This window comes from Argopecten irradians, chromosome 3 (assembly GCF_041381155.1).
Source record: "Argopecten irradians isolate NY chromosome 3, Ai_NY, whole genome shotgun sequence".
NCBI lineage: Eukaryota > Metazoa > Mollusca > Bivalvia > Pectinida > Pectinidae > Argopecten > Argopecten irradians.
This window is the reverse complement of record NC_091136.1, coordinates 47,023,765-47,044,857: the sequence shown is the minus strand read 5'-3', so window position 1 is coordinate 47,044,857 and position 21,093 is coordinate 47,023,765. Positions and strand designations below refer to the sequence as shown.

Genomic DNA, 21,093 nt, shown 5'->3' with positions numbered 1-21,093 from the left:
ACACATCCATGTAAGGTTTTATTGATATGGCGATAAACATTTTTCGTACCCTCCATCATGTGCATGGGAAGATATCTGCAACGTGATCGATATGAGATATTGCTATCTCACTCTGTTTACAATACAGGATGAAACACGTTCCAATGATCGGTCAACTTCCAACGGTCAGCATTAGTTATACTAACAGATTAATCCTTAAAAGATTTTATGTAATGATTTATAAACTAAAAGCTAAAAAAATTTAAGACCTACCGAAATCACCCATTTATCCATTTACATTGTAACATACGTCTAATCAAAAACTAATTTTTAAAACTAAAGACTGGTATTATTCTTTGACTGAAAAAGTGTTTACTATCATTATCGCGTAACATAAAGTTGAAAATACATAAAGTTTGATATGGTGTAGACACTTCTTACATGTATGATTTCAGTGGGATGTATACAGGAAGAAACATGTTTTCATTATTCATCTGTCAATACTGCGTAGGTATACCTGTGTTATCAATGTGGATTTATATATCAGTACCACTTACATATACCTGTTTTAAAATAGTTATCCTGAACACAACGGGTTTTTAGTGATATATTACATGTAAATTATACGCACGGTATTAGATTCCCTGAGGTGTTCCAAATGTCCACATAAACTACCGGATTGTTTGAAAATGGTGACTATAACTAAACTAAATTTTGGATTATAAATTTCCTAGGACCGCTTCGGGCAAAAGTATTTCTGACGTTCAAGTGTGGATGCATTGGACAATGTTAATGCGTAACTTTTAAGGTAAATAAACGAATAAAACAAACAACTACCCCTTAAAAACTTTAGTGGCACAATGTATGAAGTCACGCTTATTGCTTAACTATTTATGTGTTTAAATAATTTATGTAGTCATACTGTTAAATAAAGAGATCCCACAATGGGACCAATAAAAAAAATGATTTTTTAAAACATGTTGAAATTGACCATTCGAGAGCCTTTGAAAAAGGTTTAATCAATACAGGTGTCTTTATACCCAATGTGGTCGCTAAGACAGCTTTGAATATACTGACAGCTTAGTAGTTAGATTGATAAGAACCATATATAGGTCCAAAGCTATGGAACTCAATTGTATATTCGATATTAGGAACCGCATGACGCAAATTGTTTATTAGTCTTCTGTCGACCATTTTTATCATCCGATACGTACAACTTCACATATATATAGGATAATTTAAACCACACATTTCCGTATTATAGTTTTTTATGCATTTTTGAAAATGTTTTTTATGTAAACTTTGAAGATATGAACAAAATTAAATCAGATCAATGTGTTAGGGAAATTGATATTTAGCTTGTAAAACGTTCTTTTATGCTGATAAAACATGTAATGTAACTTAAATATTGGGGTTTTTTTCGCTGTCTTATCAATTACAAAATACCTTTCTAAATTTATAGGAATGTTTTAGAATATTTAAAACATACATATAAAAGCAAAATCGCATGCATAACACAACGTGTGTAAAAGTATTATAATTGGAGAATACGTTTTAGTCTCATCGCTGGTTATCTGAATTCTAAGAAAATCACAATTAATGCTACCTTATTATGCATCTATTCGTGCTTATAATGGCTGATAATGGCTGATGATGTCGTTAATATATGTATGTATAAAAAAGTGTATAGTATGCTAATTTAAGCATCAAATTAAGTGAAAAATTACATTCCAGTTTTACATCATCGACTTCACTGTGTGTGAATTATGTATGCAATTGAAAATAATGTTTCACCACACCTGATATTGTACCAGTAACCGCCAGCATGTCATCATGTTTATAGTCATATTGTTATATCCCTGATGGCTAAATAAAAGTATTTACTTTATTATTACAGCACCAGTGCTTCGCAGAGTAGCTTTCAAAAACTTCTTATGCTTTAAGGATCGCCTCACACTGCAATTCGAGAATGGTCCCAACTTCCTTGTTGGAGCAAACGGTACCGGGAAGACTGCTATATTCGAACTCATAAGACGATGCCTATCAAGATCTGTAAACGTCACAGACTCAGCGGTACATGACAATAAAAACAATGCTTTCGTTATTTCCGAGTTTGAAATCAGAGATCAACTATCAGATGATGTCCGGCGGGATACCAGCTTTATTCTCTTTATGTTAGGCATTTGAATGAGGAAGATGATGAGAAATACAAACTTGTGTGCATCCACAAGGGAAATGATATCAAATGTTATATTGATTTTGGCGATGATTTAGAAGCCACCGTGGAAGAAGGCTTAGAAAAGATGCATGGAGCACTGACGAAACTAATCGAAGTTGATGATTCGGATCCACATCTTAAAGAGATCAATGGAATGGTAAAGGCTGCAATAAAATCCAAAGTTGAAGCCACTAAATGTGAACGAGTTCTACAGGATCTAAATGAAACCGTTGTCCTCACGTTTTCGTCACGTTCTACAGGACCGTTGCAGTGGAGTCATACTAAGATATTGGTAAAGGAGATCAGCATTACAGAACAACGTCAAAGAATGCTGAGATAATTCAAACGCTTATGAGGGATGAAGAGAAATCTGGAGATGTGGACGAAGAAGGAGATGTATTTCGGACAATCACCTATCCTATGGAATATATTTTTCAAAGGGATGAAAAGCAGAAAATCACTGTTCTTAATGCAGAGAGAACAATACAATTACTCAAAGTACCAGAAGGCATAATCGAAGCAAAACAATTTTCATTGATGTTTACGCACAAGAAATACCAAACATTACTGTTGGAGTGAGAGGAACCGGATAGAGGCATGCATCCACAAATGATTCAGAAGCTGCGGGATTTAGTATTCAGGGAGTGCGAGACAAAGAAGATAGTAATAGTGTTTACTTCCCATCAACCAGTGATGATTAACTTAAGGGCCATGTCTCGATTACATGTTTGCAGGAGGAATATGAATATCGTCGACAAAAGCCTCAAATACTCAATTCTAAAAATGCCTGTCGAAAACATTCATAAACACCAAGACCAACTAAAGGATATGTTGTACTCTGCAGCTGTGCTGTTTGTGGAAGGACCGTCAGACAAAGCGATTATCGGCTGGGTGTTTGATAGGATTTTGGGTATCGATGAATTAAAGGAATTTAGCTTAAATGAGTTCATGAAATTGAAAGCGATACTTACTGGAAGTGAAATTATCTCCATGCAGGGAGGCAAAGCACATACACAAATGAAAAAATGGGCTAATGATCTCAGTGTACCTTTTGCGTTTCTCCTGGATGGGGATATCGTATTCAAATATACAAATAATAAAAGTCAGTTGAAAAAAGAAATAGACAATCTTTTAAAAATAACAGTATCTAAAAAGTCGGATTAAGCAGGCGTTAGGTGAGATTTTAGACGACGCTGAGAAATCACCGACAACATCTTATGAGCCAACTAAACATGCAAAGAACAATTTTGATATCGAAGATCGTAGTGGCAAAGAGGATATCAGAGACTATTTAGAGAAAGAGGAAAACGGACAAAATGCTTTCATATGGGATTCTAAAGATTTAGAAGTGATGATCTGCAAAAGTATCCGAGAAACCTTATCGACAACACCCGATGATGATTTTCCTGAATTAACAGCAGACATTCTAAAGAATATGCTCGGCGCTTTGAAAGGTGACAAAAGTGCAATATTTGAAATTGATGAAAATACAAAAAACTGTCTTGTGAATGTTCTTTTAAGAGGAAAGGAAATGAGAACATTTCTGAAGTTTCTATGGAAACAGAATTGGAATCTAGACAAATTTTCAGCTACATTAATACATAAATATTGAAATACATCAGGACCTTCCGTATTAAACCGATCGGATTGGCTGAGCATAAATATTCAAGAAAGAAAAGGCTAATAGTTGACCTGTCAGCTCCGCACGATGATCCCGATAATCCCAGTCTGAACAGCCTTATTTACAAAACAGCTTGCTCTTTACATTACGTTACCATCGATGATGCTATTCAGCTTATTAATCACTGGGAAAAATGCATGGTTAATGAAGACTGATATAACGGACGCTTTCCAGTTACTACCTATTAAACCAGAATTGTGGCCTTACCATGGTATTCAGTGGAACAATAAGTTTTATTTCTTTACTAGATTAGTTTTTAGTAGTCGATCGGGCCCTAAGTTATTTGACAATTTATCTAGAGAAGTCTGCTGGATCGCGAAGAATAACTACAATATATCTAACAATTTCCATCTGTTGGATGATTTTATAGTGATTGAATCAGCTTTCGTGAATGCTACCGCTTCTATGGAATATGCATTCCTCTAGGTGTACACAAAACCGTGGGTCCATGTACCGCTCAGGAATACCTGGGGGTGATTCTGGATTCAGTGACCAGTGAAGTCCGATTACCTTGGAGAAGATAGCACAGATTACTACTATTGTAGATTATTATAAGTGGAGGAAATCTTGTACTAAACGTGAACTCCTCAGTCTACTCGGTCATATGAATTTCCCTTGTCGGTTATCAGACCGGGTCGCACTTTCGTTTCCCACTTGATAAAACTCTCTACAACAGTTGAGAAACTACATTATCATGGTAAACTCACCGACGATTGTCGCGCTGATCTCGCGATGTGGTCTCTTTTTTGAGACAGTGGAATGGTGTTTCGTTCTTTTTAGATGACCACATAACCAATTCAGCCGACTTACATTTGTACACTGATGCCACTCTCGACTCTTTTAGTGGTATTCATTTGAATCAATGGTTTCAAAGATTTTTTCCGCAAATCTTGAAAGAGACAGACCAGTCTATGGCCCTCTTCGAACTATATCCAATTGTGATGGCTTGTGTTCTATGGGGACACCAGTGGCCTAAGAAACGTATTTCGTTCCACTGTGACAATTTAGCTACCGTTGAAATCATCTCAAAAGGTCTTTCTAAAGTTAAGAGCATCATGGGACTCATGCGTAAACTAACTTACCATTCTGCCATGAACAATTATGCCATTCATGCTATTCACATTCCCGGGAAACAAAATAATGTTGCAGATGCAATTTCTCGGTTCCAGATGCAGCGGTTCAGGCAGCTGGCACCCAAGGCAGATGCATTTCCAATTCCTTGTCTCCCAATGTCTGCTTTAACGATGAACTAGCTCAAGTTGTGGAACTCTGCGTTAAGTGAAAGAACTCTTGCCACGTACCGATCAGGTTTGAATTGTTTTTCAAACTTTCATTCTCTTACAAGGCATCGCTTTTCCGGTGAACTCGCTACCCCCTGTTTCAGAAGATTTATTAATACGCTTTGTCACTTATTGTCACACAGCATTAAGCTTGAAATTTGACACTATTAAGTTGTACCTGGCTGGTGTGCGGTTTTTACTACATTCGGTACAATTTCGGCGATCCTCTCACGTACACTACAAGACTGTCGTACATCATGCGTGCTATTAAGAAAAATCGCGTTTGTGATACTTATAAACGATTTCCTAGCACTTGCGATGCGCTTACAAAACCGTGCTCCGTTTTATCTAGTACGTGTGGTGTGTTTGAACCTTTTATTGACCGTATTCTTATATGCGTGTTTAAGACAGCCTTCTATGGGTTTTTTACGATGTGGCGAGTTTACATGTTCGAAACTCCAATATCAATTTATTCGTTTACAAGATATAACTGTATTATCTGACAATTCATGTTTTCATTTGTGTCTATGCTCTTCGAAAACAGACCCTTTTAGTAAAGGTGTTGTGATCAAGATCTATGAGAACAGCTCATTGAACCCGGTATCCACCATGCAGAACTATTTACAAATTTTATGTCTTCTGTAGTAATACACAGGTAAACTGTTTGATTGCGTTTTTGTTGTATATAAAATGATAATTTGACATGTTAAATGTTAAATTATAGTTTGTATACAACAGTTATTTCCCTTTGCTCCTAAACTTACTTTTATTATTGATATGGTTTAATTAAATATGTTTTGTTGTTTTATTTGTTTTATTAGATTTTTGAAAGTTTTTCACTGACTTATGTAAGTAGATGTGTTAGTTTTCTAGGAACATCTACATACCTTTGTTTACCCTTATATGCTAATTCTTGAGTACTATGTATAGCATATGCTAATGAGTGGTTTAGGGGTTGCGACTGACCAATCAGGATTATCCCCTAGTTATCTCCCGTCAGTATTGTCGATAGCTTGAGGCAGTGTGTGACATGAATGGCTTTATTTTTTTTTAATTTCAGGGGAATTTTTAATCCCCAATAAATCGTTAACATATATATTATAGTTCTTCAAGAATACCTGAGTTTGAGTTTCGACAGGGTCAAGTCTCTATATTTTAACCTACTTATGTAATAGAATGTTATGTTTGTAGCTATGTATTGAGTGAGTAGCCCCTGGTTGCCAAATTTACTGTAATTTTAAAGATAATAAGAACAACATCTTTTAATATTCGTATTCAATTTAATATGTTCAAATATTTTCGATATAAGTGTTATTCATGTACATTATAAATATTTGCAATTATCATGTATTGTATAATTGTCAGTTTCGGACAAGACACCACTAAATAAAGACATTCACATTCAACAGCTAATTCCCCAGTCTTATGCCGTGTCACAGTACTGTACATGTAATTATAATGATTTTTTGGCAAATTTATTTTCATCTCTAATTTGTACTTAAAAATTTAAAACCTCAGCATTAAAAGCATTTCTATTTTCTAAATGCTTGCAACTTTTGTTGTGAATACCATATTACAAGCTCTTTTATGATTCGTGAATATGAAAATTACGTCACATATAACTTTAAGGTATCAGTCCCTGTTTAAACTATTGGTATTTTGTATGTCTGTATATCACTTCTTAGGTTTACTAGAACATAAATAATTTGATCAAAAATGTGAATGCATCGGGGCTAACACTACTTGTTAATTGTTGTGTAAAATATGCGAAAAATGTACATTTCATAAAACAATTCGACAGGGTTCGGAGCATATTTTTGTCGTCTAAAATTCATGCCATTAAGTTTACTAGTATCTATAGCAGGTACAAGAAGCGTTTGATTGCCCGGATTCGACTTTACAAAAACATACACATCATGTCATTTTTGACATGGTCATGCAAATGCTGATTATAAATTATATCGCGCAAATATGGCATATAAGAAAGCATGTCGGTCGATTGGTATATGTTCAAATGGGAGTGCGTTGGCTAAATTAGGAAGTTAGAAGGATAAGAAAACATAGCTCATATTAATAATGTAAATTAGGCCTACATGGTAGACAGTAAAGTAATATTAGTATCATAGTAACACAACCTAATGAACAATACCGGTTATCGAATGATTGATATCAAATTTTAAAATGTCCTCATAACAATGATTTATTACTCATTTAATGTTATGTTTACAACATTTGCCTTGAAGTCCAAGTTCTTCTCATATATTGTTTGTTTAATCAATGATTTCACTATTTTCTAAATTCCATCGGGGTATGAAGGAAAATTTGTTTGCAAACGGTGTGAATCTTATAATTGATTTTCCATACTTATATGTGCTTTCATATATAATTTTCATTGTCTATGTCTATACATGTACAGTGTGTTTCAAAAAATATGTCCCGAAGTGAACTGTTGTAACTTCTTCATGAAAATCCAAAATTCAACGAATTAAGCAATCGATACCACCATTTGTTGGAATACAACAATTTACAGCTAGTGTTTCATAAATATAAATGGACCTAAATGTTCCACAGAAATGATGAAATTGTTTTCCTTCATCACTTTTACAGTATGGCCCTTTTCAATAAATGTTTGCATAATAAACGAGAAATTCCTGCAAATGTCTCACTAATCTAATAAAACTGACGTCATTTCCGAAAACTTTTGAAATCAAGTTTGTTATATGTAGCAAATAAACAGCATGTGTTAAACTTCATCTATAGATACATACCAATCAAATGGTATGAATATCCATGTCTGCATGCCCTATAATTTATAGTATGGCATTTTTGGATTTGGGTTTTATTAAACAAACAATTAGAACATGTTTTCTGAAACACCCTGTATGTATGATTATTGGATTTGTTTTTGTTTAACTTCTTTTCATCACCCCTGATGATATGATGTATGGTATATAACTTACATTATTACATAATTTGTTTACACCAATCTATATATGAAGAAATATTTTGTTCAGTTTTGGTGAATAGTTTTATTATCACCAATTAGACATATTTATATATAAATCATGCACACTATTAGCTCGGGTAACATATCATCTCGAAAAGGAAAAACAATCATTAAACGATTACCGCCGACAGAGCATAAATGATATTCATCATTTGAACAGATAAGGCTGGTGTTTAATCGTAATATAATATGCCTAATTAACATAAAAATTAATAATATAAAACGGAGTTTTTTCGTCCCTTTTGGGCATTACGCAATCTTTAGTAATATTCAAAATCCATATAGAATATTAATGTGTCATGGATTTTTTTCGGGGCTATGCAATTAATTATTCTTCACGGCACGGTATTTTTAACTTGAAGTAAAATTTAAAAAAAAATTATATTCAATGGTGGTGATTATGGTGTAATAAAAGTAACTTTTGTAACTGAAGAAATATACTCAAATCGTTACTCCTCGGTGATAGTAAATCATACAAATGTTATATTGCAGCTCATCTTTGGCCTCGTGCAATATAACATTTGTTGATTACCAACCTAAGGTGAAATATTATGAACTAGAGCACAGTAACTCATGAAAATTTACCTATTGAACCCCGCAATGTTGTACCAGCTGTTTTATTGTACATTTTCATAGCCTAGGCCTGATTAATAACTGATTAGCATCCTTTTGTCCCAGTAATTATAATATTGAAATTGATGTTTGCCTCTATTTTCATTACTCTGTTATACTGTCTAAAATGGGATGTCTAGACATATATCGCAAGGATATTTTGTGATAAAAATTATTAATATAGTAGCTAAAATTGACCTTGAACTCAAAAACGTTTACTCATAAAATTCCTTGTTAAATCCATTAAATATATGTCTAAATTATCACAATAGCTAGTATTCATATTATTAATATTATCTATGTCTATAATTAGAGTCCGGAAGTCCAATTTTTCTGTACATGTCAACATTGACCAATTATTTGTCTAATTTGACACCTATAGATAAGCGACATCTTCTATCACAAATTCTATAATTTCATTTGCCTCTATGTATATGTATTAACCATGCTATGTTTTATTTTATGTTAGTTACATATATCCAATGATATTTGTATGAAAAACAATAGTCGGGTACATTATGGACATTCCGGAATAGCCCTCCGTCAAGTCAAAGTTACCGTTATTACATTTTAAAAGCGAAATTCAAAGAATTCTTACGTCATCATTTCAACTAGACAAAACGTGCGGAAGTTTCCGTGTGTTTCTGTACATATATGTTTCATTACATATTTATGAATATAGACAACAGCTAACCGATCATTTTGAATTATTCCGAGTTTCGAGTTAGGATTCCGTTTTCAGCTAAACGGAACTCGGAAATAGTCAGTTGATTGAAAACTAAATCTAAAGTGGATTCAGTACTATAGTAACCCATGAATCACAATTCTATAGGCAACATTGTCTGTATATGTCGTTAATCATGCATATAGAATGCTTTTATCTTAAATGATAGAGAATCTCCTTAAACGGAACTCGGAACTGGTTCTGAGTTCCGGAATTAGCTTCCGTCAAGTCAAGGAAAGTAGGAGTTGATTATAAAAAGCGAAATTAAAGTGGAATTCATCACTAGTCAAGCCATAGAAAAAAGCAACAGTTTTCTCATATTTCTTAGGCATATAGACAATTTTATCTAATAATGATAGAAAATTTCAATAATAAAACTTGTTCCACGAGTTCCGTTTTAACATAAACGGAAATATGTGTTATTTTTGAAAACGTATTTAAACTAGCTCTATCACAAATTAACCATAAAATAAACATAGCACAGAAAGAACGTTTGTAATATGTTCAAATTACGTAAACGGCTGTGAATTTTTGAAATTTTAATTTTTCCGAACAAAATCCTAAACGAACTCGGAACTGGATTTGATTTTCCAAATTAACAGTTTACTTAATACACATCCAGATTACAACTTTTAAATTGTATTTATTTTATGAAGAGAAAATCAATCAAAATTGATTTTTAAATCCCATCATCAAGTTGAAAATACATTTTTGAAGTAAATGTTGGTAATAAAACAAGCAAATGAGGGTATAAAACAAACAGTCACAGATTAAAAGAATCTTCCATAGATGTGTGATGTGGACAGAGTGAAAGATTTTGGCAAGTCAGTCCGAGGGTTGACAATAAAAAATCTGTTTATTCCTGTTCACCTGACAGGCCCATGTTTGATTCTTTTTCTCCCATAGTCGAAATGTGATGACACTGAATCATTTTCATTCGACGTTGATGTTGTTGAAGGTCTTCGATCATTCGCCAGTAATGCTGAAAGTATTCATCCCTGTCACGCACTTCAGTCAGTGATACAAAGCTTGTATTTGGCTCTTCGATGATGTGAAATGTCTTTGTCTCAGCAGGACCCATCAATGACATTGAAATCCTTCGACCCTTTATTACATGTCTGGCATGTTAGGGACGTACGTCCATCTAGGACTCGTCATCAAGGATCATGAAAACTTTCGTCCTTTAATAAAAGTAACAATTTTTAGTCAAATTGAAGTATAAGTTTTCTTCCTGGAATCGGTGCCAATGTACGGACTATTTCGACAATGTTTGTATGACGACCTCGCCTTTTACTAGCAGTCCTATAATACTGCTGAAACGCAAACACTAGTACTAATACCTTAATGTATCCATTACATCATCGAGTCACAATCTAAAATGATATTAGATATATTAGATACTTTTTCATTTTAATTGTTAGTGATATAGGAACAACCTGATTACAGTAATTGTATTTTCAATTATGTAGGTTATAATTCTTTATGTGACATTTTTTGTTTATTTGACGGCAGTATTGTTTGGCTTGGTTAAACCTTTCGACAGCCAGGCTTATGGAAGCCAGAGTAGCCGGATAAAGACCACCGACCTACGGTCAATACATGTCAACTGTCCACATTAGTATCGAATATGCGACCTACAGATGGAAGGCTTCTGGTAATATCCAAGAACTTTAAGACCATCGCAGCCCCTTAAGGCACATTCGGCTCGGGCACTATTCCATCCCTCGACAATACTATGAGGCAGTAGTGCCCTCTCAACCAGGCCATAATGGGTTTAGTACATCACCCTCACATGAGACCCGTTTTCATGTCATCGTAACAGAAGCACTAACCTCGCAATTTTAGGCACATGTTAATGTTCAATATTAGTGATGATAATTGGTGTAACATTTTCAAATGGACTTTTAGTTCATACTATTTTTAAAAAAAAAATAAAAATAATTAAGGAATGTTTTTAATTTTTTGTTGTTTACTGGTGTGTAAACTGCATTTTTTGTACAGATATTTTAAATGACGCGCGTCAAAACGGAAATGTAAATATTATAGTTATATAAAGAGTCAATTTTATAAAATGATGACGTTACATAACATATAAACAATTAGTACATAGCGTGACTTTTTCTTGGTTTCAGTCCCCAGGCACTATTTAGTCGAGGGACTATGGTTTCCCGCGGGACTATGGTTTGGCGCGCTTTTTTTTTACATTTACAAAAATGACTACGTCACTGTCGCTATTTGTTCAAAAACAAGCTGCATGCAGAAAAAATGTATAGACGCCTGTATGACATTTCTAAATAGACGTGCCCGCACTCGTTTGAAGAAATTGTTATTTTTGATCAACATAATTGTTTGTCCTATCATTATTTATTTTCTATAATCCGTTATGTACCAAACACATTATTACATTCTTTTGAGTGCACTTTGGTCTTAGTGTCTTATAGACAATACTATATAAATGGTATTTTTGTCTATGTGATTTTGGTTTAAATTGGTTTGATTTCCATCATATAAATGTATTAGCAGCGAGGGACTATGAAGAGAGAGGAAAGCCCGCGGGACTATGGTTTGGCGCGCTTTTTTTTTAGCATTTGCGTACAAAAATGACGTCACTGTCGCTATTTGTTCACTATTAACAAACAAGCTGCATGCAGAAAAAAATGTATAGACCTTATGACATTATCAATCTTGCTATGTAATCACACGTGTTGCACTCGTTTGAAGAATAATTGTTATTTTTGATCATTGACATAATTGTTTGTCCTCATCATTTATTGTATTTTCTATAATCCGTTATGTACCAAACACATTATTACATTCTTTTTTGAGTGCACTTTGGTCACAAGCAGTTGTCTTATAGAAGAAGGCAATACTATGTAAATGGTATAGTGTCTATGTGATTTTGGTTTAAATTGGTTTGATTTGACATCATATAAAAATGTATTAGCAGCAACGGACACTTTGAAGAGAGAGGAAAGCCCGTGTATCCAGAGAGAAAATCTCTGACCTTCAGTCATTACCTAGCAACTCTCTCATGTGCGTACTGAACTAGCAACCAAGTAGAAAATTATTGATCAAGAATATTAACCACAACAAACTGCGGTAGCTTGCTGCTATGCGATATACCTTATTGTTAATTATCAATCTTGCTATGTGATCACATGTGTTGCCTCCCTGCATTGGTTATATAATAATTATTTTATACAGGTACATTATTGAATGGTTATTGACTACGATAATTCGATCAGTACAATGTTTTGTAAAATATATATTTAGTTAGTACCGACCAGTTTCAACACCCCCCGATAAATCTAGTGATGAGTTTGATAAACTGATAAAATTCACAAGCAGCTTGACTTATGCATCAGCAGTAAGACCTGTGGGTAGTCAAGAGGCATACGAAGTTTTCATCAGCTGAGTTCTAAACTTTCTAAACTAAAATGATTTAAAGAGATGAAAACTATCAAGACGAGGAATAAAACCTCTATTGTACAACAATGTTTGATCTTTGATATGTATTATGAAAATCTTGTATTGTGTCTACAAGTTCAGAGCTGACTAATCACAGGCCTTTCCTTTTCAAGATAACAAAGACCCGACCAAGTCCATTCAGATGTTTGAAGGCGAAAAGACGAAAATTGACGACGCTAATTAGTGTGCTTCAATTTCATCTGTTCGTGTTTTATTTTTCGTCTTTTCATCTTTTTGCTTCGAAAACACTCGATTACAGCATTGAGTCTTACTCTGAAGTGATATTAGTTTTAAAGGAAACCCATTGTTTACAGAGTATTTTTTTCTCATTTTCATAACGTAAGAACAAACTTGATTATTACAGTAATTTTATTTTTAATAATGTAGTTTTTAATTATGTATGAAATATTTTGTGTTTATTTGACGCGAATGTTATTTGGCTTGGTTTGACCTTTCAACAGCCAGGCTTAGGGAAGCCAGAATAGCGGGATAAACACCACCAACCTACGGTCAGTACATGGCAACTGTCAACATGAGTTTTGAACACGCGACCCAGAGATGGAATGCTTATGGTAATATGTCGGGACATCTAAACCATATGCCACCACAACCCCTTTAGGCACATTTCAATGTTTGATATCAATGATGACAAGTTGTGTAGCATTTTCAAGTGGACTTTTGTTTTATTTTCTTTAAAGAGTTAAAGGCCCACTACCTTTCCGAAACGACTTTTAATTTTTAAAATGGGAATGTAAAACGAGATCGATAATTGTGTAGAGTCGCAAAAGTTATTAACTTACCGTTAATACTACACTCATCATCATCTCCTGAACAAAATAATTAAAATAAATAAAATGTTAATTTTCATAACGCGGGTCGTCTTATGTTTCCCGCCGTCGTCCTAATTACCGCGCGGTAGTTGAATACTACTGCGCCAGACGGCAAAACAGCGAAACGAATATCCACAGTTTTCATATATTACGCAGGAAATCTTTCATATGTTTGGTGTTGTAACCTCATCTTAGGCCATCGATATGTATTTGTTTATGTTATTAATGTTTTTAAGAAACCTATAAAATTTGCTCCAGAAAGGTAGTGGGCCTTTAAAGAGTTTTAAAAAAACCTAGCAATATTAAGTAAAAAGATATATTAAGTAGCTTTACATGTATTACCTAAAACATGTAAATTATATGTTTGTGTCTGTGAGCATTTGGTTTAGATTGGTTTGATTTGACGTTTTATATTAGCAACAAGGGAAACTTATGTATGGAGTGACAGAAAAGCCCGTGTATCCAGGGAAAAAAACCTCCGACATACGGTCATTACCTAGCAACTGTCTCATGGGTGTTTCGAATTTGCAGCACAGATTTGCTACCAAAGTAGGAAACTATTGGTGAAGAATATAAACACTCCAAACTGCGGTAGATTGCTTTCATGCTAAATATCTTATGGTTATCATTGACCTTGTAATGTGATTATTTGCGTTGCCTTCCTTTACTTAATACAAAGCTTGATATTGATCTTCGATTTAAAGGCTATTGATTAATAAAACTTGTTTGTGATTTATCAGTATATATTACGACACATTTTGTAATGATATATTTAGTTAAGATGTTTTGGGCTATATTAGGGGTTTAGGTTTCAGCCCCCTCCATCAATCTAGTGATACGTTTTGATCAAAAGATATCCACAGAATGACATATTGTTAGTCAAGATGCATACGAAGTTTTCATTAACTAAGTTTCATTTGCACAAAAAAATGCTTTAAAGAGATGCAAAATGTCATTAGATTGAAAGCGGGATGAAGCCTTTACTGTAAAATAATGTTGGATTGCTGATATTATAGTATTTCTTGTATTATGTCGACTTGTATAACGTATTCTGAAGCAACAGGTAACTTCATCTAATACTTACTAGATGTTTTCCCTAAGCAATTTAAGAAAGCAACAAGATTGGACGTTACCTTGACCGATATAAGTTGCTACTCCTTCAGATTATTATAAAAGATATTTGAATCAACTGTATACACATGTCCCTTATAATTGGTCTGTGTACGGTGCATTGGTTATTTAAAGCGTTAATAACTTAATGCAGTTCCACTTTATATAGAAGATATTTAAATGTTGATTTATTTATTACGTGTATTAGCAGTCGGTCGAAACTAGTCCCAACCAGTCCTAATTTTGTATATTGGTTACGATCAATTCCATGCTGTGGTAATTGTTCCTTTACAATAAAGGAAAATCTATTTTGATATTTAGTTGTAGAAATGGATCTTTAAAGAAAATAGAGGTTATAGAATTAGTGGTTATTTTAGATGTCGTATATACACCTGTTCCTTATTTTTGACCAGTGGACGGTGCATTGGTATTTCCGTGCAATTTCATACATTTCCACTATATAGAAGGTATTGAATTGTTATGTATCTACAGAAATTCCTTTGTTAATTAAGACCCGTTCTGATCGAATAGAGTTCGTGACATTCCAAACATGCAATCCTGTCAATAATAAGTTAATGTAAATTGTGAAAATTTCAGAAATGTTGTGTCAGAATTAGATCTCTAATGTGGAGGGTATATATTCTGTTTTTCTCCCGTGGTCATTAGCGTTCAGGATTAATATATAAAGGCATAATCAGTCAGTGTATTTCTACCACACGAATACTGTATTTTCTAAACCATTGTCTGTTAGAACTATATATGACTTTGTGGTAAATATCTCGAAATTGGGATGTTATGATGTTTTACAACGTGTTAACTGACACAATCAATCTTACGTATTAGGGCCACTACATATTTTTTTTTTACTTGTACGTACAAGTTATTAACTTGTACGTACAAGTAAGTATAACAAGTTAGTATCTTGTACGTACAACTTAATGGTACGTACAACTTAGGTACGTACAAGTTAGTATCTCGTAATCTTGTACGTACAACTTAGTATCTTGTACGTACAAGTTAGTATCTTGTACGTACAACTTAGTATCTTGTACGTACAACTTAGTATCTTGTACGTACAACTTAGTATCTTGTACGTACAACTTAGTATCTTGTACGTACAACTTAGTATCTTGTACGTACAACTTAGTATCTTGTACGTACAAGTTAAATATCTTGTACGTACAACTTAGTATCTTTGTACGTACAACTTAGTATCTTGTACGTACAAGTTAGTATCTTGTACGTACAACTTAGTATCTTGTACGTACAACTTAGTATCTTGTACGTACAAGTTAATATCTTGTACGTACAACTTAGTATCTTGTACGTACAACTTAGTATCTTGTACGTACAAGATAGTATCTTGTACGTACAACTTAGTATCTTGTACGTACAAGTTAGTATCTTGTACGTACAACTTAGTATCTTGTACGTACAACTTAGTATCTTGTACGTACAACTTAGTATCTTGTACGTACAACTTAGTATCTTGTACGTACAACTTAGTATCTTGTACGTACAAGTTAATATCTTGTACGTACACTTAGTATCTTGTACGTACAAGTTAGTATCTTGTACGTACAACTTAGTATCTTGTACGTACAACTTAGTTATCTTGTACGTACAACTTAGTATCTTGTACGTACAAGTTAATATCTTGTACGTACAAACTTAGTATCTTGTACGTACAACTTAGTATCTTGTACGTACAACTTAGTATCTTGTACGTACAAGTTAGTATCTTGTACGTACAACTTAGTATAAATAGAAATGGAGCTCTCCTGTGCGGGAGGCGGAGGTTAGACATACACTGAAATGGCGGCGATGAGTGATGTGGACAGAGTTGTACATATCCTAGTTGAAACTGATAATGCAGGGTAAAATTCAGTATTTTAGATTGTAAAAAATATAAATTCCTTGTTAATTTAACTTATTTTCAATCTCGATTGAAGCTTTGCAACTTGTGTTGTCAACAACATGTGTATATAAGGTTGGTATTTACTAGTATGCGTTTGACGTGATAATAAAATAATTTTGAATTTTTAACTTGTATCTGTTATGACTAGGTTAACAGCTACAAAAACTTGACGCAAATTAGATAATGTTTTATCAATGATAACCCATTTCCTTTATCTTTTTTAATCGCCCGTGTTAAACAAAATATCGTTGTTACTCTATTCATTCAATCACCCATTGCATGCATATCGACAATGTATACATAACATCTACTATTTCATAATCATCGACATAATACAAATAACACCAACGATGCGTATCCTTTATATTAGAATGTAACTCAGGTCTAGACGCATATCCTTTCTTTTATTTTAAAAACTTAGGATGAACTGTATTTTGACTTTGTTAAGTGATTCATAAGCAGCATTTTTAGTCTTTAAATATTTGCTAAGTGCCTGTCTTATTTACGTCGGATTTCAGATACAATATTTTGATATAAAGGAACACAGGAACAGCTAACTAACTAACTGTGAAGGTAACGATATAGCAGATACTAACATTTATTGTCTGAGTAACAGATGGACGATGGTATTAGGTCCGATGTGGATGATGGGGTAAAGTTTTCAACATTTTACCACTAGTTCGCCACCTCATCAGGGTCACGAGGTCGAAACCAACGACGGGCAGTTGCCATGAACTGACTGTAGGTCGGTGGAAATTTCTCTATATACTCCGGTTTTTCTACATCTCATTAACCTGATATGTCCTACTATCCTGGTTGTAATAAAAGACATTGTTTTGATATAGAATGTGACGTAAAACTAAATAAATAAACTACAATAATCTTCGAATGAATTGGATTAATTTATATCACAAAAAGTAACTACAAATGCGTTCTTTAATAAATGATGGTACAAAACGTAGCTTCTGTAGTGTAGTGACATTAATTGTTCAAGGTGTGTTGTCGCTACATCATGTGTAACCTTGTTGTCCGCTTTTAGGATGACGTCCGGAACTCTGTATCCGGTTTCCGGGTTTTACTGTTAGAATAAATCGGTAGTAAGATCACCGCCATTTGCACGAGTTGTGTTTTGAATATCGACGGAACCCAAGATATTACAGCTTCTAATAATGCTTTCTTGTAAAACATCAATCCACCAAAAATGGAAAAGAAATGGGAAAATAGTTCTCTCACATAATCGGGGAAATTGTTTTTTGACAAAAACATGCAACCGATCAAAACTACGTGTTGGCCGACTTAGCCGTCATATGCACCACCTCCTGTATGGTGTAACTACGTACAGTTAACACAGTCCTATTGTCGTCTGATTAAAAGCTAGCAAGCTAACCGTTCTATAAGATCAGTCACCTTACTAAGTTGTTGATTGTGTTACAATTTGACCATTATACCTGACTTAAAATATGTCATCTGCTCAGCTTCAACGTAAATGTAAAAAAAAAAAAAAAGATAAGAAACGAGAAGAAAAGAAAAATCTGCGGACTTTAAAGGAGATAGAGAGATTATTCCTTGCAGGATTTTTGTAATGAACTGACAGCCAATAATTTTAAGACCTACCGAAATTTCCCATTTATCAATTTTACGTCGTAACATACCTCTCATTAAAACTAATTTCTTAAAACTAAGACATTGCATTATCCTTAAAAAATCCTAGTATCTTGGTATGTTAACAGTTCAAATCCTATACCGTTAACGTTGTTGTCCTACTCACTCAATCACTCGCTTGCATGCATATCGACAATGTATACCAGACATAACAAATACCAGCATTACTTATCTTTTATAATCTAAAACGTATGTCAGGTCTAGATACATGTTCTATCATGTCTTTAAAAACCCACAATGCACTACATTTTGTGACTTAGATATATAATTCATAACCAGCTGCGTGTTTGAAAATGGCGAGTTACTAAGTGCCCGTCTTATCTACGCAGGGATTCAGATACAATATTTGTATATAAAAGTGAGACAGCTGGAACAACACCACTATCAAGGTAACGATAGAGCAGATACTAACATTTCTTTCATACCTTAAGGGTGTAATACTGGCTAATCTAGCTAGGGCAATACACTCATGTCGCCTAAGGCTGTATTGCATGGCTACCCATGCAATAAAGCCTCGTGACGTCACGGCGTCAACAAAATTTTCTATTTCCTCTGTAAAATTTGAAGATTTTTTTTCACAAACTTGACTGGTTTTACTATAAAAGATGCAAACAACGGAATTCGTGTTGAAAATATCATGTAATTTTTTATGTATGAAAAATTGACTTTCAGTCGTGGATTTCTTCGAATTTATTTCAAAATGGCGGGATATCAACATAGTTGTAAAATTGCAATAAAACCTCGAGGTATGAAAGAAAAATACTCTTTAGTCTTATATTTATTGTCTGAGTAACTTATGTGCGATAGTATTATCGCCGGACCATGAAGCATTTTGGCTGGTTTTCGGAGAGGTCCCTGGTTCGCATCCCGGTCTGCACCACTATATTTTCTCCTTTCCTGTTTCATAATATTCATGTATAGTGTGACGTAATAAACAATAAACAATAAATAATATTTTACCGCGATCGAATTGGATGTAATATCACAAATAGCAACTACAAATTCGTTCATTTAAAAATGTTGCTACAAAACGTAGCATCTAATGATGTTTTGTAAAACATCAATCCACAAAAAATTGGGGAAAAAATGGAAAAATAGTTTTCTTTCATTAAAATCGAAGAAATTGGTCTTTTGACAAAACATGGCAACCGGTGAAAACGTTGGCCGACTTAGCCGTCATATGTACCACATCTCCTTTATGATAGGAAACGTATATAGATTGCTGATTTTACCTCAAGATAATATTCAATTCATTTTCTCGTAAACATGGAGTATTTATTTGTGATTTTATAATTAATTGTGGAGCGATTGCCGCATTAGTCCGCTAAATCTGCCTATATTGTTAGGCCTTTTTTTTTGCCTAATATATATTAGGCCCAAAAAATAAATAAAAAAAATGTTAATATAGGAAGGTTTAGCGGACTATTGCCGCATGCATATGTACACGTGGACAAGGCCTCAAAAACAGCACTGTTCACGATCGCTGCCTAGAATGAAGAAATCGACGTGAACCGCTAACTGAGATAGAAACTTTATTCAAACCACAAAAAAACTAGTCAGTTCTTTGTTATATTTCGTAACAAACGTTGATTTATTTATGTATCTATTTTAGTTAAGAAAGTCCAGTTGCATTTACGAAAATGCTGTTGAAAATATTTGTTTAAATTAAGTTTCGTAAAATTAGGTCACAATCGCACTGTGACTGTCAGATTATCCAAAACTCGATTGCACATATTGTCTGCTTATAAAATTAGACACGTTACTAGTTTTAGCTGATGAAAAGCTAAGTATGATATCTATTGTTTAATTTGCTAACAAGTGGATTGTTTGGGCTGGAGCTGAATATGTAATTATAATCACACCCACTTGCTGTGACCCAACGACTGGCTTTTGGATGCTCGCTGTGACACCTCGTAACTTACAGGTATTTTAACTCCTTGATCGGCTAACTAAAGATAGACTGAATGCATATTTTAATGACGACTTCAACTGATATCTGTATCTAGATTGGACTTAACAAAACATTGGCGATATCTTCATGTGTTTCCATCAGGTACAGCGAGTTCAAATTTACATTGTCGGGGCCTAAGATTAAATATTTGGCCTTGCTTTTTTGTGTACGATATACCGGCATTTCATTTATTTGTGACTTAAAATGTTTATGTTAATTTCCTTATCTGTTGTTTGGTCATTATAATGATCATTTATACAATCTTTATTCCAAACATTTTTGTTGCAATATGCAAAACCATATCGTCATTTTTGGGTGGGACCCCATTTGCCAATTTGCCGACAAAATTCTTACTTTTACGTTCATAATTTGACGTGCTCGAACTATCCGAAATAGGATCATTTATAAAAAGTCAGTGTTTCGAACTATCACTAGCTAAAAATTACCGTTTTTCCCGGAACTATCCGGCGGTTCGAATTAACCGGAGGTTTACCGTAACTACAGTTAACACAGTCCTACTGTCGTCTTATTAAAAGCTAGCAACTAATCATTCTATATTAGTTCACCATACTAAGTTGTTGATTGTGTTAGAATTTCCGCAATCTCGTTCCTTACGCAAAAAGTAAAGCAAAAAAATGTCTAAAGGGAAGGAA

General features: G+C 33.9%; 1 protein-coding gene and 1 pseudogene across 14 annotated transcripts in view; both read left to right on the top strand.

Annotated features, from left to right (window-relative positions):
* LOC138318836 (nuclear receptor corepressor 2-like) overlaps window positions 1-21,093 on the top strand; it is a 166,388-nt gene that overhangs the window by 130,509 nt on the left and 14,786 nt on the right. The window contains exon 1 of one of the 14 annotated variants that reach the window (XM_069261566.1): window positions 18,726-18,878. The exons of the other annotated variants lie outside the window; for them this stretch is intronic. The gene's annotated coding sequence lies outside the window, so the exon portion shown is untranslated. Of the gene's footprint in view, window positions 1-18,725; window positions 18,879-21,093 lie in introns of those variants that run through there. 14 annotated transcript variants of the gene reach the window in all.
* On the top strand, window positions 1,623-5,807 carry LOC138319709 (uncharacterized; annotated as a pseudogene).